The sequence below is a fragment of the Channa argus genome, chromosome 3 (genome assembly GCF_033026475.1).
Source record: "Channa argus isolate prfri chromosome 3, Channa argus male v1.0, whole genome shotgun sequence".
Lineage (NCBI taxonomy): Eukaryota > Metazoa > Chordata > Actinopteri > Anabantiformes > Channidae > Channa > Channa argus.
Genome location: NC_090199.1, coordinates 30,981,209 through 31,005,162, shown reverse-complemented (window position 1 = coordinate 31,005,162; position 23,954 = coordinate 30,981,209). Strand labels below are relative to the sequence as shown.

General features: G+C 43.4%; 15 non-coding genes across 15 annotated transcripts; all 15 read right to left on the bottom strand.

The window, feature by feature from the left end:
- Window positions 1–1,772: 1,772 nt before the first annotated feature.
- Window positions 1,773–1,854, bottom strand: trnas-aga (transfer RNA serine (anticodon AGA)). Its single transcript has one exon. It is a non-coding gene; the product is annotated as a tRNA-Ser (tRNA).
- Window positions 1,855–3,143: 1,289 nt separating this feature from the next.
- Window positions 3,144–3,230, bottom strand: trnay-gua (transfer RNA tyrosine (anticodon GUA)). Its single transcript is given in 2 exon segments — window positions 3,144–3,179; window positions 3,194–3,230. It is a non-coding gene; the product is annotated as a tRNA-Tyr (tRNA).
- Window positions 3,231–4,403: 1,173 nt separating this feature from the next.
- On the bottom strand, window positions 4,404–4,485 carry trnas-aga (transfer RNA serine (anticodon AGA)). Its single transcript has one exon. It is a non-coding gene; the product is annotated as a tRNA-Ser (tRNA).
- A 2,317-nt stretch (window positions 4,486–6,802) lies between these two features.
- On the bottom strand, window positions 6,803–6,884 carry trnas-aga (transfer RNA serine (anticodon AGA)). The gene has a single exon. It is a non-coding gene; the product is annotated as a tRNA-Ser (tRNA).
- Window positions 6,885–8,173: 1,289 nt separating this feature from the next.
- On the bottom strand, window positions 8,174–8,260 carry trnay-gua (transfer RNA tyrosine (anticodon GUA)). Its single transcript is given in 2 exon segments — window positions 8,174–8,209; window positions 8,224–8,260. It is a non-coding gene; the product is annotated as a tRNA-Tyr (tRNA).
- A 1,173-nt stretch (window positions 8,261–9,433) lies between these two features.
- trnas-aga (transfer RNA serine (anticodon AGA)) lies at window positions 9,434–9,515 on the bottom strand. Its single transcript has one exon. It is a non-coding gene; the product is annotated as a tRNA-Ser (tRNA).
- Window positions 9,516–10,814: 1,299 nt separating this feature from the next.
- Window positions 10,815–10,901, bottom strand: trnay-gua (transfer RNA tyrosine (anticodon GUA)). The gene is given in 2 exon segments: window positions 10,815–10,850; window positions 10,865–10,901. It is a non-coding gene; the product is annotated as a tRNA-Tyr (tRNA).
- Window positions 10,902–12,075: 1,174 nt separating this feature from the next.
- trnas-aga (transfer RNA serine (anticodon AGA)) lies at window positions 12,076–12,157 on the bottom strand. The gene has a single exon. It is a non-coding gene; the product is annotated as a tRNA-Ser (tRNA).
- Window positions 12,158–13,456: 1,299 nt separating this feature from the next.
- On the bottom strand, window positions 13,457–13,543 carry trnay-gua (transfer RNA tyrosine (anticodon GUA)). Its single transcript is given in 2 exon segments — window positions 13,457–13,492; window positions 13,507–13,543. It is a non-coding gene; the product is annotated as a tRNA-Tyr (tRNA).
- Window positions 13,544–15,697: 2,154 nt separating this feature from the next.
- Window positions 15,698–15,784, bottom strand: trnay-gua (transfer RNA tyrosine (anticodon GUA)). The gene is given in 2 exon segments: window positions 15,698–15,733; window positions 15,748–15,784. It is a non-coding gene; the product is annotated as a tRNA-Tyr (tRNA).
- A 1,174-nt stretch (window positions 15,785–16,958) lies between these two features.
- trnas-aga (transfer RNA serine (anticodon AGA)) lies at window positions 16,959–17,040 on the bottom strand. The gene has a single exon. It is a non-coding gene; the product is annotated as a tRNA-Ser (tRNA).
- A 1,299-nt stretch (window positions 17,041–18,339) lies between these two features.
- trnay-gua (transfer RNA tyrosine (anticodon GUA)) lies at window positions 18,340–18,426 on the bottom strand. The gene is given in 2 exon segments: window positions 18,340–18,375; window positions 18,390–18,426. It is a non-coding gene; the product is annotated as a tRNA-Tyr (tRNA).
- Window positions 18,427–21,054: 2,628 nt separating this feature from the next.
- On the bottom strand, window positions 21,055–21,136 carry trnas-aga (transfer RNA serine (anticodon AGA)). The gene has a single exon. It is a non-coding gene; the product is annotated as a tRNA-Ser (tRNA).
- A 1,289-nt stretch (window positions 21,137–22,425) lies between these two features.
- On the bottom strand, window positions 22,426–22,512 carry trnay-gua (transfer RNA tyrosine (anticodon GUA)). Its single transcript is given in 2 exon segments — window positions 22,426–22,461; window positions 22,476–22,512. It is a non-coding gene; the product is annotated as a tRNA-Tyr (tRNA).
- Window positions 22,513–23,687: 1,175 nt separating this feature from the next.
- Window positions 23,688–23,769, bottom strand: trnas-aga (transfer RNA serine (anticodon AGA)). The gene has a single exon. It is a non-coding gene; the product is annotated as a tRNA-Ser (tRNA).
- Window positions 23,770–23,954: the final 185 nt, after the last annotated feature.

Here is a 23,954-nt window from a genome sequence, read left to right as displayed (position 1 = left end):
TGTGCAGCAGCATATTCATTAATATACAGTACAATGCCTCAGCAGATGTTCCCAACACTTTCCCAATTGGTACTGAAAAACGGGACGCAGAGTCTGGGTGTGGCTGGGCTGCATCAGGTATTCCACTGAAAAAGCTTTGTTCAAAAAATCCAATCTTCTCAAACATCACTACTAACAGTTCTTTAACTATAATGGGTTCTTGTGAACATGAACGGTTTTTCTAAACATGGCTTCTCTTGCCTGCTTCCTGCTGCCAGAGACCTGGCAGCGCTTCCTCTCACATAGCTGAGCCACATTTGGCTTGAGCGAGGAAGCAGTTGACACCCTCACTATGGCTTGAAGAAGATCGTCAGTAAGTCTCGACCTGTACTTGGACTTTTTGAAGTTATAGAAAAACTTTTTGCACAAATATGTGCTCCCAAAAAGGCACAGGCTCAGGGGAGCCGGGGGTCAATTTTCTCGACTGCGACCGGGCTGTTCATTATCAGCTGGGACAACATTAATTATTTATTATATAAAACAATGGGATGCAGCCATGGAGGCGTTATTCACTGGCTTTTAGTTTCTATAATAACCCCATGGATTCAGCTGTACGTCCTACCCAACACCGATGTTCTATTGCTTATGTAACCGAGGCAGGTAAGCCTTTGATGAGGCTCCAGCCTGACTCCGAAGCGGGACGGCGGGCGGGAGCTGGCTGAATGGCCCCATTGAAGGTCCACACCCATTAGTGACATCGTCAACGGAACGTCGGTGTTGGTCCTTAACGGCGGTAACATTGACTTCGTCCAGCTCGAAGTCAAACATTCTCATTTCAAACACAGTAACAAGTAGGAATTCTATGACGGCTATGTGATGTTACACGAGCGCCTCCATAGTTGTGCAATGTTTCTCTGCTTGCATCAACCCCGGCTGATGGCCCGCCCTCGGGAGCCATATAGTCCAGTGTGATTGAGAGGAAGGGGGGAAGAGAAACAGAAAGAAAAGGAGAAAAATTCAATATAAAATCCATAATACACAGTAACAGTAACACAGAAAGTGTCAATACTTCAGCATACATTGAGATATGGTTCAAATTCATTTTAAACATGAATTAGGGCAAATCATTAGAATCACATCTTAATATAAACACCTCAACCACCCATTATTACCTAAATATAAACACATAGTAGGGTGACAGATTCTATTAAAAATCTCTTAATGAAAACTGGTATATGAAACCCAGGAAATGAAATACTGATTGTGCACCTAACACACTCTTGCCAGGATTTGCACCTGGAGTCTTCCACCCAAAGGATGGATGTGTTGCTATTACACCACAAGAGTTGTGTTTTTTTCCCCACATTTTTTTAAAGAGAGAGTGCAAACACAACAACTAAAAACTATATACAATAACAATTTAAAACCTGTCTATATACAAAACCCCAAAACAATAACAAATTACACCATCCCTGGATTAGGTGCCAAGTCCAGCTGACAAAAGATTTTAATGACATTTAGTTTAAAAGGCTAATGTGGTTGGAAGGCGGATCCACTATGTTGCAATGTAATTGCTCACTGTAGTTTGTTTTGGTCAGCATGGTATTTGTTTAGGACTATTCAGCCTTTACAATGTGCAGCAGCATATTCATTAATATACAGTACAATGCCTCAGCAGATGTTCCCAACACTTTCCCAATTGGTACTGAAAAACAAGCTAGGAACACAACACTAATTATGCAATGGTCAATCAAGAACCTTATCCAAGGTAAAACAACATCAGGGGAACTTCACGTTGTTGGCAGGATTCGAACGTGCGCGGGGAGACCCCAATGGATTTCTAGTCCATCGCCTTAACCACTCGGCCACAACAACACTCCTGGAGGCTCACGCGAAGGTGGCTAGGCCACCGTCTGTTGATTCCAGGGGTCTCAAACTCAAATTACCTGAGGGCTGCAGGACGCAGAGTCTGGGTGTGGCTGGGCTGCATCAGGTATTCCACTGAAAAAGCTTTGTTCAAAAAATCTAATCTTCTCAAACATCACTACTAACAGTTCTTTAACTATAATGGGTTCTTTTGAACATGAACGGTTTTTCTAAACATGGCTTCTCTTGCCTGCTTCCTGCTGCCAGAGACCTGGCAGCGCTTCCTCTCACATAGCTGAGCCACATTTGGCTTGAGCGAGGAAGCAGTTGACACCCTCACTATGGCTTGAAGAAGATCGTCAGTAAGTCTCGACCTGTACTTGGACTTTTTGAAGTTATAGAAAAACTTTTTGCACAAATATGTGCTCCCAAAAAGGCACAGGCTCAGGGGAGCCGGGGGTCAATTTTATCGACTGCGACCGGGCTGTTCATTATCAGCTGGGACAACATTAATTATTTATTATATAAAACAATGGGATGCAGCCATGGAGGCGTTATTCACTGGCTTTTAGTTTCTATAATAACCCCATGGATTCAGCTGTACGTCCTACCCAACACCGATGTTCTGTTGCTTATGTAACCGAGGCAGGTAAGCCTTTGATGAGGCTCCAGCCTGACTCCGAAGCGGGACGGCGGGCGGGAGCTGGCTGAATGGCCCCATTGAAGGTCCACACCCATTAGTGACATCGTCAACGGAACGTCGGTGTTGGTCCTTAACGGCGGTAACATTGACTTCGTCCAGCTCGAAGTCAAACATTCTCATTTCAAACACAGTAACAAGTAGGAATTCTATGACGGCTATGTGATGTTACACGAGCGCCTCCATAGTTGTGCAATGTTTCTCTGCTTGCATCAACCCCGGCTGATGGCCCGCCCTCGGGAGCCATATAGTCCAGTGTGATTGGTAGGTTCGTTCAGCTCCAGCTTGCACAAAAAAAGGAACCTTCTGCACACAACGCGGGAAAGTGCCATTCGTATAGAACTCGCTGGCCGCACTAAAGATTAAACTTTCATATCGTCCTGAGGGCCACAAAATATTGTCTCGCAGGCCGCAAGCTTGAGAACCCTGTTTTAATCCATGGTCAAAAGCAGTCCTGTAAATTGGAGCAGGAGCTTTGGTGAGTAAAGGCAACATGTTGCAGAGCTTTGAAAAAATGTCCTTGCAGCGGGAGATGTTAGTATAGGGACAAATAGCCATGGCGTTAGAGCAGTACCTGGACTTTTCCGCCAAAATGTTCTCCTTCGAGCCGGAATTGAACCAGCGACTTAAGGATCCCAGCTGACTAACCTACAGTCCTCCGCTCTACCAACTGAGCTATCGAAGGGTGGGGAGGGACTTGTTCTACGTACTTCTAATGCAGAAGATGGTAACAATCCATGTACCCACGTAACCATCTTTTAGTTACACCGGCTTATGCTTATCTCTGGATTAGGTGCCAAGTCCAGCTGACAAAAGATGTCAATGACATTAAGTTTAACAGACTAACGTGGTTGGAAGGCGGATCCACTATGGTGTAATGTAACTGCTCACTGTAGTTTGTTTGGTCAGCATGGCATTTTTTTAGGAATATTCAGACTTTACAATGCAGATCTTCCCAACACTTTCCTAAATGGTACTGAAAAACTAGCTAGGGACACTGGTTGAAAAGGGAATTTTAAGGGGGGGGAAGAAAAAAGAAGAGAGGAAGGAGGGAAGAGAAACAGAAAGAAAACGAGAAAAATTCAATATAAAATCCATAATACACAGTAACAGTAACACAGAAAGTGTCAATACTTCAGCATACATTGAGATATGGTTCAAATTCATTTTAAACATGAATTAGGGCAAATCATTAGAATCACATCTTAATATAAACACCTCAACCACCCATTATTACCTCAATATAAACACATAGTAGGGTGACAGATTCTATTAAAAATCTCTTAATGAAAACTGGTATATGAAACCCAGCAAATGAAATACTGATTGTGCACCTAACACACTCTTGCCAGGATTTGCACCTGGAGTCTTCCACCCAAAGGATGGATGTGTTGCTATTACACCACAAGAGTTGTGTTTTTTTCCCCACATTTTTTTAAAGAGAGAGTGCAAACACAACAACTAAAAACTATATACAATAACAATTTAAAACCTTTCTATATACAAAACCCCAAAACACTAACAAATTACACCATCCCTGGATTAGGTGCCAAGTCCAGCTGACAAAAGATTTTAATGACATTTAGTTTAAAAGGCTAATGTGGTTGGAAGGCGGATCCACTATGTTGCAATGTAATTGCTCACTGTAGTTTGTTTTGGTCAGCATGGTATTTGTTTAGGACTATTCAGCCTTTACAATGTGCAGCAGCATATTCATTAATATACAATACAATGCCTCAGCAGATGTTCCCAACACTTTCCCAATTGGTACTGAAAAACAAGCTAGGAACACAACACTAATTATGCAATGGTCAATCAAGAACCTTATCCAAGGTAAAACAACATCAGGGGAACTTCACGTTGTTGGCAGGATTCGAACCTGCGCGGGGAGACCCCAATGGATTTCTAGTCCATCGCCTTAACCACTCGGCCACAACAACACTCCTGGAGGCTCACGCGAAGGTGGCTAGGCCACCGTCTGTTGATTCCAGGGGTCTCAAACTCAAATTACCTGAGGGCTGCAGGACGCAGAGTCTGGGTGTGGCTGGGCTGCATCAGGTATTCCACTGAAAAAGCTTTGTTCAAAAAATCTAATCTTCTCAAACATCACTACTAACAGTTCTTTAACTATAATGGGTTCTTTTGAACATGAACGGTTTTTCTAAACATGGCTTCTCTTGCCTGCTTCCTGCTGCCAGAGACCTGGCAGCGCTTCCTCTCACATAGCTGAGCCACATTTGGCTTGAGCGAGGAAGCAGTTGACACCCTCACTATGGCTTGAAGAAGATCGTCAGTAAGTCTCGACCTGTACTTGGACTTTTTGAAGTTATAGAAAAACTTTTTGCACAAATATGTGCTCCCAAAAAGGCACAGGCTCAGGGGAGCCGGGGGTCAATTTTCTCGACAGCGACCGGGCTGTTCATTATCAGCTGGGACAACATTAATTATTTATTATATAAAACAATGGGATGCAGCCATGGAGGCGTTATTCACTGGCTTTTAGTTTCTATAATAACCCCATGGATTCAGCTGTACGTCCTACCCAACACCGATGTTCTGTTGCTTATGTAACCGAGGCAGGTAAGCCTTTGATGAGGCTCCAGCCTGACTCCGAAGCGGGACGGCGGGCGGGAGCTGGCTGAATGGCCCCATTGAAGGTCCACACCCATTAGTGACATCGTCAACGGAACGTCGGTGTTGGTCCTTAACGGCGGTAACATTGACTTCGTCCAGCTCGAAGTCAAACATTCTCATTTCAAACACAGTAACAAGTAGGAATTCTATGACGGCTATGTGATGTTACACGAGCGCCTCCATAGTTGTGCAATGTTTCTCTGCTTGCATCAACCCCGGCTGATGGCCCGCCCTCGGGAGCCATATAGTCCAGTGTGATTGGTAGGTTCGTTCAGCTCCAGCTTGCACAAAAAAAGGAACCTTCTGCACACAACGCGGGAAAAAGCCATTCGTATAGAACTCGCTGGCCGCACTAAAGATTAAACTTTCATATCGTCCTGAGGGCCACAAAATATTGTCTCGCAGGCCGCAAGCTTGAGAACCCTGTTTTAATCCATGGTCAAAAGCAGTCCTGTAAATTGGAGCAGGAGCTTTGGTGAGTAAAGGCAACATGTTGCAGAGCTTTGAAAAAATGCCATCTTTTAGTTACACCGGCTTATGCTTGTCTCTGGATTAGGTGCCAAGTCCAGCTGACAAAAGATGTCAATGACATTTAGTTTAACAGACTAACGTGGTTGGAATGCGGATCCACTATGGTGTAATGTAATTGCTCACTGTAGTTTGTTTTGGTCAGCATGGCATTTTTTTAGGAATATTCAGACTTTACAATGCAGATGTTCCCAACACTTTCATAAATGGTACTGAAAAACTAGCTAGGGACACTGGTTGAAAAGGGAATTTTAAGGGGGGGGGAAGAAAAAAGAAGAGAGGAAGGGGGGAAGAGAAACAGAAAGAAAAGGAGAAAAATTCCATATAAAATCCATAATACACAGTAACAGTAACACAGAAAATGTCAATACTTCAGCATACATTGAGATATGGTTCAAATTCATTTTAAACATGAATTAGGGCAAATCATTAGAATCACATCTTAATATAAACACCTCAACCACCCATTATTACCTCAATATAAACACATAGTAGGGTGACAGATTCTATTAAAAATCTCTTAATGAAAACTGGTATATGAAACCCAGCAAATGAAATACTGATTGTGCACCTAACACACTCTTGCCAGGATTTGCACCTGGAGTCTTCCACCCAAAGGATGGATGTGTTGCTATTACACCACAAGAGTTGTGTTTTTTTCCCCACATTTTTTTAAAGAGAGAGTGCAAACACAACAACTAAAAACTATATACAATAACAATTTAAAACCTGTCTATATACAAAACACCAAAACACTAACAAATTACACCATCCCTGGATTAGGTGCCAAGTCCAGCTGACAAAAGATGTTAATGACATTTAGTTTAAAAGGCTAATGTGGTTGGAAGGCAGATCCACTATGTTGCAATGTAATTGCTCACTGTAGTTTGTTTTGGTCAGCATGGTATTTGTTTAGGACTATTCAGCCTTTACAATGTGCAGCAGCATATTCATTAATATACAGTACAATGCCTCAGCAGATGTTCCCAACACTTTCCCAATTGGTACTGAAAAACAAGCTAGGAACACAACACCAATTATGCAATGGTCAATCAAGAACTTTATCCAAGGTAAAACAATATCAGGGTAACTTCACGTTGTTGGCAGGATTCGAACCTGCGCGGGGAGACCCCAATGGATTTCTAGTCCATCGCCTTAACCACTCGGCCACAACAACACTCCTGGAGGCTCACGCGAAGGTGGCTAGGCCACCGTCTGTTGATTCCAGGGGTCTCAAACTCAAATTACCTGAGGGCTGCAGGACGCAGAGTCTGGGTGTGGCTGGGCTGCATCAGGTATTCCACTGAAAAAGCTTTGTTCAAAAAATCTAATCTTCTCAAACATCACTACTAACAGTTCTTTAACTATAATGGGTTCTTGTGAACATGAACGGTTTTTCTAAACATGGCTTCTCTTGCCTGCTTCCTGCTGCCAGAGACCTGGCAGCGCTTCCTCTCACATAGCTGAGCCACATTTGGCTTGAGCGAGGAAGCAGTTGACACCCTCACTATGGCTTGAAGAAGATCGTCAGTAAGTCTCGACCTGTACTTGGACTTTTTGAAGTTATAGAAAAACTTTTTGCACAAATATGTGCTCCCAAAAAGGCACAGGCTCAGGGGAGCCGGGGGTCAATTTTCTCGACAGCGACCGGGCTGTTCATTATCAGCTGGGACAACATTAATTATTTATTATATAAAACAATGGGATGCAGCCATGGAGGCGTTATTCACTGGCTTTTAGTTTCTATAATAACCCCATGGATTCAGCTGTACGTCCTACCCAACACCGATGTTCTGTTGCTTATGTAACCGAGGCAGGTAAGCCTTTGATGAGGCTCCAGCCTGACTCCGAAGCGGGACGGCGGGCGGGAGCTGGCTGAATGGCCCCATTGAAGGTCCACACCCATTAGTGACATCGTCAACGGAACGTCGGTGTTGGTCCTTAACGGCGGTAACATTGACTTCGTCCAGCTCGAAGTCAAACATTCTCATTTCAAACACAGTAACAAGTAGGAATTCTATGACGGCTATGTGATGTTACACGAGCGCCTCCATAGTTGTGCAATGTTTCTCTGCTTGCATCAACCCCGGCTGATGGCCCGCCCTCGGGAGCCATATAGTCCAGTGTGATTGGTAGGTTCGTTCAGCTCCAGCTTGCACAAAAAAAGGAACCTTCTGCACACAACGCGGGAAAAGGCCATTCGTATAGAACTCGCTGGCCGCACTAAAGATTAAACTTTCATATCGTCCTGAGGGCCACAAAATATTGTCTCGCAGGCCGCAAGCTTGAGAACCCTGTTTTAATCCATGGTCAAAAGCAGTCCTGTAAATTGGAGCAGGAGCTTTGGTGAGTAAAGGCAACATGTTGCAGAGCTTTGAAAAAATGTCCTTGCAGCGGGAGATGTTAGTATAGGGACAAATAGCCATGGCGTTAGAGCAGTACCTGGACTTTTCCGCCAAAATGTTCTCCTTCGAGCCGGAATTGAACCAGCGACTTAAGGATCCCAGCTGACTAACCTACAGTCCTCCGCTCTACCAACTGAGCTATCGAAGGGTGGGGAGGGACTTGTTCTACGTACTTCTAATGCAGAAGATGGTAACAATCCATGTACCCACGTAACCATCTTTTAGTTACACCGGCTTATGCTTATCTCTGGATTAGGTGCCAAGTCCAGCTGACAAAAGATGTCAATGACATTTAGTTTAACAGACTAACGTGGTTGGAAGGCGGATCCACTATGGTGTAATGTAACTGCTCACTGTAGTTTGTTTGGTCAGCATGGCATTTTTTTAGGAATATTCAGACTTTACAATGCAGATCTTCCCAACACTTTCCTAAATGGTACTGAAAAACTAGCTAGGGACACTGGTTGAAAAGGGAATTTTAAGGGGGGGGAAGAAAAAAGAAGAGAGGAAGGAGGGAAGAGAAACAGAAAGAAAACGAGAAAAATTCAATATAAAATCCATAATACACAGTAACAGTAACACAGAAAGTGTCAATACTTCAGCATACATTGAGATATGGTTCAAATTCATTTTAAACATGAATTAGGGCAAATCATTAGAATCACATCTTAATATAAACACCTCAACCACCCATTATTACCTCAATATAAACACATAGTAGGGTGACAGATTGTATTAAAAATCTCTTAATGAAAACTGGTATATGAAACCCAGCAAATGAAATACTGATTGTGCACCTAACACACTCTTGCCAGGATTTGCACCTAGAGTCTTCCACCCAAAGGATGGATGTGTTGCTATTACACCACAAGAGTTGTGTTTTTTTCCCCACATTTTTTTAAAGAGAGAGTGCAAACACAACAACTAAAAACTATATACAATAACAATTTAAAACCTTTCTATATACAAAACCCCAAAACACTAACAAATTACACCATCCCTGGATTAGGTGCCAAGTCCAGCTGACAAAAGATTTTAATGACATTTAGTTTAAAAGGCTAATGTGGTTGGAAGGCGGATCCACTATGTTGCAATGTAATTGCTCACTGTAGTTTGTTTTGGTCAGCATGGTATTTGTTTAGGACTATTCAGCCTTTACAATGTGCAGCAGCATATTCATTAATATACAATACAATGCCTCAGCAGATGTTCCCAACACTTTCCCAATTGGTACTGAAAAACAAGCTAGGAACACAACACTAATTATGCAATGGTCAATCAAGAACCTTATCCAAGGTAAAACAACATCAGGGGAACTTCACGTTGTTGGCAGGATTCGAACCTGCGCGGGGAGACCCCAATGGATTTCTAGTCCATCGCCTTAACCACTCGGCCACAACAACACTCCTGGAGGCTCACGCGAAGGTGGCTAGGCCACCGTCTGTTGATTCCAGGGGTCTCAAACTCAAATTACCTGAGGGCTGCAGGACGCAGAGTCTGGGTGTGGCTGGGCTGCATCAGGTATTCCACTGAAAAAGCTTTGTTCAAAAAATCTAATCTTCTCAAACATCACTACTAACAGTTCTTTAACTATAATGGGTTCTTGTGAACATGAACGGTTTTTCTAAACATGGCTTCTCTTGCCTGCTTCCTGCTGCCAGAGACCTGGCAGCGCTTCCTCTCACATAGCTGAGCCACATTTGGCTTGAGCGAGGAAGCAGTTGACACCCTCACTATGGCTTGAAGAAGATCGTCAGTAAGTCTCGACCTGTACTTGGACTTTTTGAAGTTATAGAAAAACTTTTTGCACAAATATGTGCTCCCAAAAAGGCACAGGCTCAGGGGAGCCGGGGGTCAATTTTCTCGACAGCGACCGGGCTGTTCATTATCAGCTGGGACAACATTAATTATTTATTATATAAAACAATGGGATGCAGCCATGGAGGCGTTATTCACTGGCTTTTAGTTTCTATAATAACCCCATGGATTCAGCTGTACGTCCTACCCAACACCGATGTTCTGTTGCTTATGTAACCGAGGCAGGTAAGCCTTTGATGAGGCTCCAGCCTGACTCCGAAGCGGGACGGCGGGCGGGAGCTGGCTGAATGGCCCCATTGAAGGTCCACACCCATTAGTGACATCGTCAACGGAACGTCGGTGTTGGTCCTTAACGGCGGTAACATTGACTTCGTCCAGCTCGAAGTCAAACATTCTCATTTCAAACACAGTAACAAGTAGGAATTCTATGACGGCTATGTGATGTTACACGAGCGCCTCCATAGTTGTGCAATGTTTCTCTGCTTGCATCAACCCCGGCTGATGGCCCGCCCTCGGGAGCCATATAGTCCAGTGTGATTGGTAGGTTCGTTCAGCTCCAGCTTGCACAAAAAAAGGAACCTTCTGCACACAACGCGGGAAAAGGCCATTCGTATAGAACTCGCTGGCCGCACTAAAGATTAAACTTTCATATCGTCCTGAGGGCCACAAAATATTGTCTCGCAGGCCGCAAGCTTGAGAACCCTGTTTTAATCCATGGTCAAAAGCAGTCCTGTAAATTGGAGCAGGAGCTTTGGTGAGTAAAGGCAACATGTTGCAGAGCTTTGAAAAAATGTCCTTGCAGCGGGAGATGTTAGTATAGGGTAGTATAGGTTAGTATAGCCATGGCGTTAGAGCAGTACCTGGACTGTTCCGCCAAAATGTTCTCCTTCGAGCCGGAGTTGAACCAGCGACCTAAGGATCCCAGCTGACTAACCTACAGTCCTCCGCTCTACCAACTGAGCTATCGAAGGGTGGGGAGGGACTTGTTCTACGTACTTCTAATGCAGAAGATGGTAACAATCCATGTACCCACGTAACCATCTTTTAGTTACACCGGCTTATGCTTGTCTCTGGATTAGGTGCCAAGTCCAGCTGACAAAAGATGTCAATGACATTTAGTTTAACAGACTAACGTGGTTGGAATGCGGATCCACTATGGTGTAATGTAACTGCTCACTGTAGTTTGTTTTGGTCAGCATGGCATTTTTTTAGGACTATTCAGACTTTACAATGCAGATCTTCCCAACACTTTCCTAAATGGTACTGAAAAACTAGCTAGGGACACTGGTTGAAAAGGGAATTTTAAGGGGGGGGAAGAAAAAAGAAGAGAGAAAGGGGGGAAGAGAAACAGAAAGAAAAAGAGAAAAATTCAATATAAAATCCATAATACACAGTAACAGTAACACAGAAAATGTCAATACTTCAGCATACATTGAGATATGGTTCAAATTCATTTTAAACATGAATTAGGGCAAATCATTAGAATCACATCTTAATATAAACACCTCAACCACCCATTATTACCTCAATATAAACACATAGTAGGGTGACAGATTCTATTAAAAATCTCTTAATTAAAACTGGTATATGAAACCCAGCAAATGAAATACTGATTGTGCACCTAACACACTCTTGCCAGGATTTGCACCTGGAGTCTTCCACCCAAAGGATGGATGTGTTGCTATTACACCACAAGAGTTGTGTTTTTTTCCCCACATTTTTTTAAAGAGAGAGTGCAAACACAACAACTAAAAACTATATACAATAACAATTTAAAACCTGTCTATATACAAAACCCCAAAACAATAACAAATTACACCATCCCTGGATTAGGTGCCAAGTCCAGCTGACAAAAGATTTTAATGACATTTAGTTTAAAAGGCTAATGTGGTTGGAAGGCGGATCCACTATGTTGCAATGTAATTGCTCACTGTAGTTTGTTTTGGTCAGCATGGTATTTGTTTAGGACTATTCAGCCTTTACAATGTGCAGCAGCATATTCATTAATATACAGTACAATGCCTCAGCAGATGTTCCCAACACTTTCCCAATTGGTACTGAAAAACAAGCTAGGAACACAACACTAATTATGCAATGGTCAATCAAGAACCTTATCCAAGGTAAAACAACATCAGGGGAACTTCACGTTGTTGGCAGGATTCGAACGTGCGCGGGGAGACCCCAATGGATTTCTAGTCCATCGCCTTAACCACTTGGCCACAACAACACTCCTGGAGGCTCACGCGAAGGTGGCTAGGCCACCGTCTGTTGATTCCAGGGGTCTCAAACTCAAATTACCTGAGGGCTGCAGGACGCAGAGTCTGGGTGTGGCTGGGCTGCATCAGGTATTCCACTGAAAAAGCTTTGTTCAAAAAATCTAATCTTCTCAAACATCACTACTAACAGTTCTTTAACTATAATGGGTTCTTTTGAACATGAACGGTTTTTCTAAACATGGCTTCTCTTGCCTGCTTCCTGCTGCCAGAGACCTGGCAGCGCTTCCTCTCACATAGCTGAGCCACATTTGGCTTGAGCGAGGAAGCAGTTGACACCCTCACTATGGCTTGAAGAAGATCGTCAGTAAGTCTCGACCTGTACTTGGACTTTTTGAAGTTATAGAAAAACTTTTTGCACAAATATGTGCTCCCAAAAAGGCACAGGCTCAGGGGAGCCGGGGGTCAATTTTCTCGACAGCGACCGGGCTGTTCATTATCAGCTGGGACAACATTAATTATTTATTATATAAAACAATGGGATGCAGCCATGGAGGCGTTATTCACTGGCTTTTAGTTTCTATAATAACCCCATGGATTCAGCTGTACGTCCTACCCAACACCGATGTTCTGTTGCTTATGTAACCGAGGCAGGTAAGCCTTTGATGAGGCTCCAGCCTGACTCCGAAGCGGGACGGCGGGCGGGAGCTGGCTGAATGGCCCCATTGAAGGTCCACACCCATTAGTGACATCGTCAACGGAACGTCGGTGTTGGTCCTTAACGGCGGTAACATTGACTTCGTCCAGCTCGAAGTCAAACATTCTCATTTCAAACACAGTAACAAGTAGGAATTCTATGACGGCTATGTGATGTTACACGAGCGCCTCCATAGTTGTGCAATGTTTCTCTGCTTGCATCAACCCCGGCTGATGGCCCGCCCTCGGGAGCCATATAGTCCAGTGTGATTGGTAGGTTCGTTCAGCTCCAGCTTGCACAAAAAAAGGAACCTTCTGCACACAACGCGGGAAAGTGCCATTCGTATAGAACTCGCTGGCCGCACTAAAGATTAAACTTTCATATCGTCCTGAGGGCCACAAAATATTGTCTCGCAGGCCGCAAGCTTGAGAACCCTGTTTTAATCCATGGTCAAAAGCAGTCCTGTAAATTGGAGCAGGAGCTTTGGTGAGTAAAGGCAACATGTTGCAGAGCTTTGAAAAAATGTCCTTGCAGCGGGAGACGTTAGTATAGGGTAGTATAGGTTAGTATAGCCATGGCGTTAGAGCAGTACCTGGACTGTTCCGCCAAAATGTTCTCCTTCGAGCCGGAGTTGAACCAGCGACCTAAGGATCCCAGCTGACTAACCTACAGTCCTCCGCTCTACCAACTGAGCTATCGAAGGGTGGGGAGGAACTTGTTCTACGTACTTCTAATGCAGAAGATGGTAACAATCCATGTACCCACGTAACCATCTTTTAGTTACACCGGCTTATGCTTGTCTCTGGATTAGGTGCCAAGTCCAGCTGACAAAAGATGTCAATGACATTTAGTTTAACAGACTAACGTGGTTGGAATGCGGATCCACTATGGTGTAATGTAACTGCTCACTGTAGTTTGTTTTGGTCAGCATGGCATTTTTTTAGGACTATTCCGACTTTACAATGCAGATGTTCCCAACACTTTCCTAAATGGTACTGAAAAACTAGCTAGGGACACTGGTTGAAAAGGGAATTTTAAGGGGGGGGAAGAAAAAAGAAGAGAGGAAGGGGGGAAGAGAAACAGAAAGAAAAAGAGAAAAATTCAATATAAAATCCATAATACACAGTAACAGTAACACAGAAAATTTCAATACTTCAGCATACATTGAGATATGGTTCAAATTCATTTTAAACATGAATTAGGGCAAATCATTAGAATCACATCTTAATATAAACACCTCAACCACCCATTATTACCTCAATATAAACACATAGTAGGGTGACAGATTCTATTAAAAATCTCCTAATGAAAACTGGTATATGAAACCCAGCAAATGAAATACTGATTGTGCACCTAACACACTCTTGCCAGGATTTGCACCTGGAGTCTTCCACCCAAAGGATGGATGTGTTGCTTTACACCACAAGAGTTGTGTTTTTTTCCCCACATTTTTTTAAAGAATTGGTTGGAAGGCGGATCCACTATGTTGCAATGTAATTGCTCACTGTAGTTTGTTTTGGTCAGCATGGTATTTGTTTAGGACTATTCAGCCTTTACAATGTGCAGCAGCATATTCATTAATATACAGTACAATGCCTCAGCAGATGTTCCCAACACTTTCCCAATTGGTACTGAAAAACGGGACGCAGAGTCTGGGTGTGGCTGGGCTGCATCAGGTATTCCACTGAAAAAGCTTTGTTCAAAAAATCCAATCTTCTCAAACATCACTACTAACAGTTCTTTAACTATAATGGGTTCTTGTGAACATGAACGGTTTTTCTAAACATGGCTTCTCTTGCCTGCTTCCTGCTGCCAGAGACCTGGCAGCGCTTCCTCTCACATAGCTGAGCCACATTTGGCTTGAGCGAGGAAGCAGTTGACACCCTCACTATGGCTTGAAGAAGATCGTCAGTAAGTCTCGACCTGTACTTGGACTTTTTGAAGTTATAGAAAAACTTTTTGCACAAATATGTGCTCCCAAAAAGGCACAGGCTCAGGGGAGCCGGGGGTCAATTTTCTCGACTGCGACCGGGCTGTTCATTATCAGCTGGGACAACATTAATTATTTATTATATAAAACAATGGGATGCAGCCATGGAGGCGTTATTCACTGGCTTTTAGTTTCTATAATAACCCCATGGATTCAGCTGTACGTCCTACCCAACACCGATGTTCTGTTGCTTATGTAACCGAGGCAGGTAAGCCTTTGATGAGGCTCCAGCCTGACTCCGAAGCGGGACGGCGGGCGGGAGCTGGCTGAATGGCCCCATTGAAGGTCCACACCCATTAGTGACATCGTCAACGGAACGTCGGTGTTGGTCCTTAACGGCGGTAACATTGACTTCGTCCAGCTCGAAGTCAAACATTCTCATTTCAAACACAGTAACAAGTAGGAATTCTATGACGGCTATGTGATGTTACACGAGCGCCTCCATAGTTGTGCAATGTTTCTCTGCTTGCATCAACCCCGGCTGATGGCCCGCCCTCGGGAGCCATATAGTCCAGTGTGATTGGTAGGTTCGTTCAGCTCCAGCTTGCACAAAAAAAGGAACCTTCTGCACACAACGCGGGAAAAGGCCATTCGTATAGAACTCGCTGGCCGCACTAAAGATTAAACTTTCATATCGTCCTGAGGGCCACAAAATATTGTCTCGCAGGCCGCAAGCTTGAGAACCCTGTTTTAATCCATGGTCAAAAGCAGTCCTGTAAATTGGAGCAGGAGCTTTGGTGAGTAAAGGCAACATGTTGCAGAGCTTTGAAAAAATGTCCTTGCAGCGGGAGATGTTAGTATAGGGTAGTATAGGTTAGTATAGCCATGGCGTTAGAGCAGTACCTGGACTGTTCCGCCAAAATGTTCTCCTTCGAGCCGGAGTTGAACCAGCGACCTAAGGATCCCAGCTGACTAACCTACAGTCCTCCGCTCTACCAACTGAGCTATCGAAGGGTGGGGAGGGACTTGTTCTACGTACTTCTAATGCAGAAGATGGTAACAATCCATGTACCCACGTAACCATCTTTTAGTTACACCGGCTTATGCTTGTCTCTGGATTAGGTGCCAAGTCCAGCTGACAAAAGATGTCAATGACATTTAGTTTAACAGACTAACGTGGTTGGAATGCGGATCCACTATGGTGTAATGTAACTGCTCACTGTAGTTTGTTTTGGTCAGCATGGCATTTTTTTAGGACTATTCAGACTTTACAATGCAGATCTTCCCAACACTTTCCTAAATGGTACTGAAAAACTAGCTAGGGACACTGGTTGAAAAGGGAATTTTAAGGGGGGGGAAGAAAAAAGAAGAGAGAAAGGGGGGAAGAGAAACAGAAAGAAAAAGAGAAAAATTCAATATAAAATCCATAATACACAGTAACAGTAACACAGAAAATGTCAATACTTCAGCATACATTGAGATATGGTTCAAATTCATTTTAAACATGAATTAGGGCAAATCATTAGAATCACATCTTAATATAAACACCTCAACCACCCATTATTACCTCAATATAAACACATAGTAGGGTGACAGATTCTATTAAAAATCTCTTAATTAAAACTGGTATATGAAACCCAGCAAATGAAATACTGATTGTGCACCTAACACACTCTTGCCAGGATTTGCACCTGGAGTCTTCCACCCAAAGGATGGATGTGTTGCTATTACACCACAAGAGTTGTGTTTTTTTCCCCACATTTTTTTAAAGAGAGAGTGCAAACACAACAACTAAAAACTATATACAATAACAATTTAAAACCTGTCTATATACAAAACCCCAAAACAATAACAAATTACACCATCCCTGGATTAGGTGCCAAGTCCAGCTGACAAAAGATTTTAATGACATTTAGTTTAAAAGGCTAATGTGGTTGGAAGGCGGATCCACTATGTTGCAATGTAATTGCTCACTGTAGTTTGTTTTGGTCAGCATGGTATTTGTTTAGGACTATTCAGCCTTTACAATGTGCAGCAGCATATTCATTAATATACAGTACAATGCCTCAGCAGATGTTCCCAACACTTTCCCAATTGGTACTGAAAAACAAGCTAGGAACACAACACTAATTATGCAATGGTCAATCAAGAACCTTATCCAAGGTAAAACAACATCAGGGGAACTTCACGTTGTTGGCAGGATTCGAACGTGCGCGGGGAGACCCCAATGGATTTCTAGTCCATCGCCTTAACCACTTGGCCACAACAACACTCCTGGAGGCTCACGCGAAGGTGGCTAGGCCACCGTCTGTTGATTCCAGGGGTCTCAAACTCAAATTACCTGAGGGCTGCAGGACGCAGAGTCTGGGTGTGGCTGGGCTGCATCAGGTATTCCACTGAAAAAGCTTTGTTCAAAAAATCTAATCTTCTCAAACATCACTACTAACAGTTCTTTAACTATAATGGGTTCTTTTGAACATGAACGGTTTTTCTAAACATGGCTTCTCTTGCCTGCTTCCTGCTGCCAGAGACCTGGCAGCGCTTCCTCTCACATAGCTGAGCCACATTTGGCTTGAGCGAGGAAGCAGTTGACACCCTCACTATGGCTTGAAGAAGATCGTCAGTAAGTCTCGACCTGTACTTGGACTTTTTGAAGTTATAGAAAAACTTTTTGCACAAATATGTGCTCCCAAAAAGGCACAGGCTCAGGGGAGCCGGGGGTCAATTTTCTCGACAGCGACCGGGCTGTTCATTATCAGCTGGGACAACATTAATTATTTATTATATAAAACAATGGGATGCAGCCATGGAGGCGTTATTCACTGGCTTTTAGTTTCTATAATAACCCCATGGATTCAGCTGTACGTCCTACCCAACACCGATGTTCTGTTGCTTATGTAACCGAGGCAGGTAAGCCTTTGATGAGGCTCCAGCCTGACTCCGAAGCGGGACGGCGGGCGGGAGCTGGCTGAATGGCCCCATTGAAGGTCCACACCCATTAGTGACATCGTCAACGGAACGTCGGTGTTGGTCCTTAACGGCGGTAACATTGACTTCGTCCAGCTCGAAGTCAAACATTCTCATTTCAAACACAGTAACAAGTAGGAATTCTATGACGGCTATGTGATGTTACACGAGCGCCTCCATAGTTGTGCAATGTTTCTCTGCTTGCATCAACCCCGGCTGATGGCCCGCCCTCGGGAGCCATATAGTCCAGTGTGATTGGTAGGTTCGTTCAGCTCCAGCTTGCACAAAAAAAGGAACCTTCTGCACACAACGCGGGAAAGTGCCATTCGTATAGAACTCGCTGGCCGCACTAAAGATTAAACTTTCATATCGTCCTGAGGGCCACAAAATATTGTCTCGCAGGCCGCAAGCTTGAGAACCCTGTTTTAATCCATGGTCAAAAGCAGTCCTGTAAATTGGAGCAGGAGCTTTGGTGAGTAAAGGCAACATGTTGCAGAGCTTTGAAAAAATGTCCTTGCAGCGGGAGACGTTAGTATAGGGTAGTATAGGTTAGTATAGCCATGGCGTTAGAGCAGTACCTGGACTGTTCCGCCAAAATGTTCTCCTTCGAGCCGGAGTTGAACCAGCGACCTAAGGATCCCAGCTGACTAACCTACAGTCCTCCGCTCTACCAACTGAGCTATCGAAGGGTGGGGAGGAACTTGTTCTACGTACTTCTAATGCAGAAGATGGTAACAATCCATGTACCCACGTAACCATCTTTTAGTTACACCGGCTTATGCTTGTCTCTGGATTAGGTGCCAAGTCCAGCTGACAAAAGATGTCAATGACATTTAGTTTAACAGACTAACGTGGTTGGAATGCGGATCCACTATGGTGTAATGTAACTGCTCACTGTAGTTTGTTTTGGTCAGCATGGCATTTTTTTAGGACTATTCCGACTTTACAATGCAGATGTTCCCAACACTTTCCTAAATGGTACTGAAAAACTAGCTAGGGACACTGGTTGAAAAGGGAATTTTAAGGGGGGGGAAGAAAAAAGAAGAGAGGAAGGGGGGAAGAGAAACAGAAAGAAAAAGAGAAAAATTCAATATAAAATCCATAATACACAGTAACAGTAACACAGAAAATTTCAATACTTCAGCATACATTGAGATATGGTTCAAATTCATTTTAAACATGAATTAGGGCAAATCATTAGAATCACATCTTAATATAAACACCTCAACCACCCATTATTACCTCAATATAAACACATAGTAGGGTGACAGATTCTATTAAAAATCTCCTAATGAAAACTGGTATATGAAACCCAGCAAATGAAATACTGATTGTGCACCTAACACACTCTTGCCAGGATTTGCACCTGGAGTCTTCCACCCAAAGGATGGATGTGTTGCTTTACACCACAAGAGTTGTGTTTTTTTCCCCACATTTTTTTAAAGAATTGGTTGGAAGGCGGATCCACTATGTTGCAATGTAATTGCTCACTGTAGTTTGTTTTGGTCAGCATGGTATTTGTTTAGGACTATTCAGCCTTTACAATGTGCAGCAGCATATTCATTAATATACAGTACAATGCCTCAGCAGATGTTCCCAACACTTTCCCAATTGGTACTGAAAAACGGGACGCAGAGTCTGGGTGTGGCTGGGCTGCATCAGGTATTCCACTGAAAAAGCTTTGTTCAAAAAATCCAATCTTCTCAAACATCACTACTAACAGTTCTTTAACTATAATGGGTTCTTGTGAACATGAACGGTTTTTCTAAACATGGCTTCTCTTGCCTGCTTCCTGCTGCCAGAGACCTGGCAGCGCTTCCTCTCACATAGCTGAGCCACATTTGGCTTGAGCGAGGAAGCAGTTGACACCCTCACTATGGCTTGAAGAAGATCGTCAGTAAGTCTCGACCTGTACTTGGACTTTTTGAAGTTATAGAAAAACTTTTTGCACAAATATGTGCTCCCAAAAAGGCACAGGCTCAGGGGAGCCGGGGGTCAATTTTCTCGACTGCGACCGGGCTGTTCATTATCAGCTGGGACAACATTAATTATTTATTATATAAAACAATGGGATGCAGCCATGGAGGCGTTATTCACTGGCTTTTAGTTTCTATAATAACCCCATGGATTCAGCTGTACGTCCTACCCAACACCGATGTTCTATTGCTTATGTAACCGAGGCAGGTAAGCCTTTGATGAGGCTCCAGCCTGACTCCGAAGCGGGACGGCGGGCGGGAGCTGGCTGAATGGCCCCATTGAAGGTCCACACCCATTAGTGACATCGTCAACGGAACGTCGGTGTTGGTCCTTAACGGCGGTAACATTGACTTCGTCCAGCTCGAAGTCAAACATTCTCATTTCAAACACAGTAACAAGTAGGAATTCTATGACGGCTATGTGATGTTACACGAGCGCCTCCATAGTTGTGCAATGTTTCTCTGCTTGCATCAACCCCGGCTGATGGCCCGCCCTCGGGAGCCATATAGTCCAGTGTGATTGAGAGGAAGGGGGGAAGAGAAACAGAAAGAAAAGGAGAAAAATTCAATATAAAATCCATAATACACAGTAACAGTAACACAGAAAGTGTCAATACTTCAGCATACATTGAGATATGGTTCAAATTCATTTTAAACATGAATTAGGGCAAATCATTAGAATCACATCTTAATATAAACACCTCAACCACCCATTATTACCTCAATATAAACACATAGTAGGGTGACAGATTCTATTAAAAATCTCTTAATGAAAACTGGTATATGAAACCCAGCAAATGAAATACTGATTGTGCACCTAACACACTCTTGCCAGGATTTGCACCTGGAGTCTTCCACCCAAAGGATGGATGTGTTGCTATTACACCACAAGAGTTGTGTTTTTTTCCCCACATTTTTTTAAAGAGAGAGTGCAAACACAACAACTAAAAACTATATACAATAACAATTTAAAACCTTTCTATATACAAAACCCCAAAACACTAACAAATTACACCATCCCTGGATTAGGTGCCAAGTCCAGCTGACAAAAGATTTTAATGACATTTAGTTTAAAAGGCTAATGTGGTTGGAAGGCGGATCCACTATGTTGCAATGTAATTGCTCACTGTAGTTTGTTTTGGTCAGCATGGTATTTGTTTAGGACTATTCAGCCTTTACAATGTGCAGCAGCATATTCATTAATATACAATACAATGCCTCAGCAGATGTTCCCAACACTTTCCCAATTGGTACTGAAAAACAAGCTAGGAACACAACACTAATTATGCAATGGTCAATCAAGAACCTTATCCAAGGTAAAACAACATCAGGGGAACTTCACGTTGTTGGCAGGATTCGAACCTGCGCGGGGAGACCCCAATGGATTTCTAGTCCATCGCCTTAACCACTCGGCCACAACAACACTCCTGGAGGCTCACGCGAAGGTGGCTAGGCCACCGTCTGTTGATTCCAGGGGTCTCAAACTCAAATTACCTGAGGGCTGCAGGACGCAGAGTCTGGGTGTGGCTGGGCTGCATCAGGTATTCCACTGAAAAAGCTTTGTTCAAAAAATCTAATCTTCTCAAACATCACTACTAACAGTTCTTTAACTATAATGGGTTCTTTTGAACATGAACGGTTTTTCTAAACATGGCTTCTCTTGCCTGCTTCCTGCTGCCAGAGACCTGGCAGCGCTTCCTCTCACATAGCTGAGCCACATTTGGCTTGAGCGAGGAAGCAGTTGACACCCTCACTATGGCTTGAAGAAGATCGTCAGTAAGTCTCGACCTGTACTTGGACTTTTTGAAGTTATAGAAAAACTTTTTGCACAAATATGTGCTCCCAAAAAGGCACAGGCTCAGGGGAGCCGGGGGTCAATTTTCTCGACAGCGACCGGGCTGTTCATTATCAGCTGGGACAACATTAATTATTTATTATATAAAACAATGGGATGCAGCCATGGAGGCGTTATTCACTGGCTTTTAGTTTCTATAATAACCCCATGGATTCAGCTGTACGTCCTACCCAACACCGATGTTCTGTTGCTTATGTAACCGAGGCAGGTAAGCCTTTGATGAGGCTCCAGCCTGACTCCGAAGCGGGACGGCGGGCGGGAGCTGGCTGAATGGCCCCATTGAAGGTCCACACCCATTAGTGACATCGTCAACGGAACGTCGGTGTTGGTCCTTAACGGCGGTAACATTGACTTCGTCCAGCTCGAAGTCAAACATTCTCATTTCAAACACAGTAACAAGTAGGAATTCTATGACGGCTATGTGATGTTACACGAGCGCCTCCATAGTTGTGCAATGTTTCTCTGCTTGCATCAACCCCGGCTGATGGCCCGCCCTCGGGAGCCATATAGTCCAGTGTGATTGGTAGGTTCGTTCAGCTCCAGCTTGCACAAAAAAAGGAACCTTCTGCACACAACGCGGGAAAAGGCCATTCGTATAGAACTCGCTGGCCGCACTAAAGATTAAACTTTCATATCGTCCTGAGGGCCACAAAATATTGTCTCGCAGGCCGCAAGCTTGAGAACCCTGTTTTAATCCATGGTCAAAAGCAGTCCTGTAAATTGGAGCAGGAGCTTTGGTGAGTAAAGGCAACATGTTGCAGAGCTTTGAAAAAATGTCCTTGCAGCGGGAGATGTTAGTATAGGGACAAATAGCCATGGCGTTAGAGCAGTACCTGGACTTTTCCGCCAAAATGTTCTCCTTCGAGCCGGAGTTGAACCAGCGACTTAAGGATCCCAGCTGACTAACCTACAGTCCTCCGCTCTACCAACTGAGCTATCGAAGGGTGGGGAGGGACTTGTTCTACGTACTTCTAATGCAGAAGATGGTAACAATCCATGTACCCACGTAACCATCTTTTAGTTACACCGGCTTATGCTTGTCTCTGGATTAGGTGCCAAGTCCAGCTGACAAAAGATGTCAATGACATTTAGTTTAACAGACTAACGTGGTTGGAATGCGGATCCACTATGGTGTAATGTAATTGCTCACTGTAGTTTGTTTTGGTCAGCATGGCATTTTTTTAGGAATATTCAGACTTTACAATGCAGATGTTCCCAACACTTTCATAAATGGTACTGAAAAACTAGCTAGGGAAACTGGTTGAAAAGGGAATTTTAAGGGGGGGGGAAGAAAAAAGAAGAGAGGAAGGGGGGAAGAGAAACAGAAAGAAAAGGAGAAAAATTCCATATAAAATCCATAATACACAGTAACAGTAACACAGAAAATGTCAATACTTCAGCATACATTGAGATATGGTTCAAATTCATTTTAAACATGAATTAGGGCAAATCATTAGAATCACATCTTAATATAAACACCTCAACCACCCATTATTACCTCAATATAAACACATAGTAGGGTGACAGATTCTATTAAAAATCTCTTAATGAAAACTGGTATATGAAACCCAGCAAATGAAATACTGATTGTGCACCTAACACACTCTTGCCAGGATTTGCACCTGGAGTCTTCCACCCAAAGGATGGATGTGTTGCTATTACACCACAAGAGTTGTGTTTTTTTCCCCACATTTTTTTAAAGAGAGAGTGCAAACACAACAACTAAAAACTATATACAATAACAATTTAAAACCTGTCTATATACAAAACACCAAAACACTAACAAATTACACCATCCCTGGATTAGGTGCCAAGTCCAGCTGACAAAAGATGTTAATGACATTTAGTTTAAAAGGCTAATGTGGTTGGAAGGCAGATCCACTATGTTGCAATGTAATTGCTCACTGTAGTTTGTTTTGGTCAGCATGGTATTTGTTTAGGACTATTCAGCCTTTACAATGTGCAGCAGCATATTCATTAATATACAGTACAATGCCTCAGCAGATGTTCCCAACACTTTCCCAATTGGTACTGAAAAACAAGCTAGGAACACAACACCAATTATGCAATGGTCAATCAAGAACTTTATCCAAGGTAAAACAACATCAGGGTAACTTCACGTTGTTGGCAGGATTCGAACCTGCGCGGGGAGACCCCAATGGATTTCTAGTCCATCGCCTTAACCACTCGGCCACAACAACACTCCTGGAGGCTCACGCGAAGGTGGCTAGGCCACCGTCTGTTGATTCCAGGGGTCTCAAACTCAAATTACCTGAGGGCTGCAGGACGCAGAGTCTGGGTGTGGCTGGGCTGCATCAGGTATTCCACTGAAAAAGCTTTGTTCAAAAAATCTAATCTTCTCAAACATCACTACTAACAGTTCTTT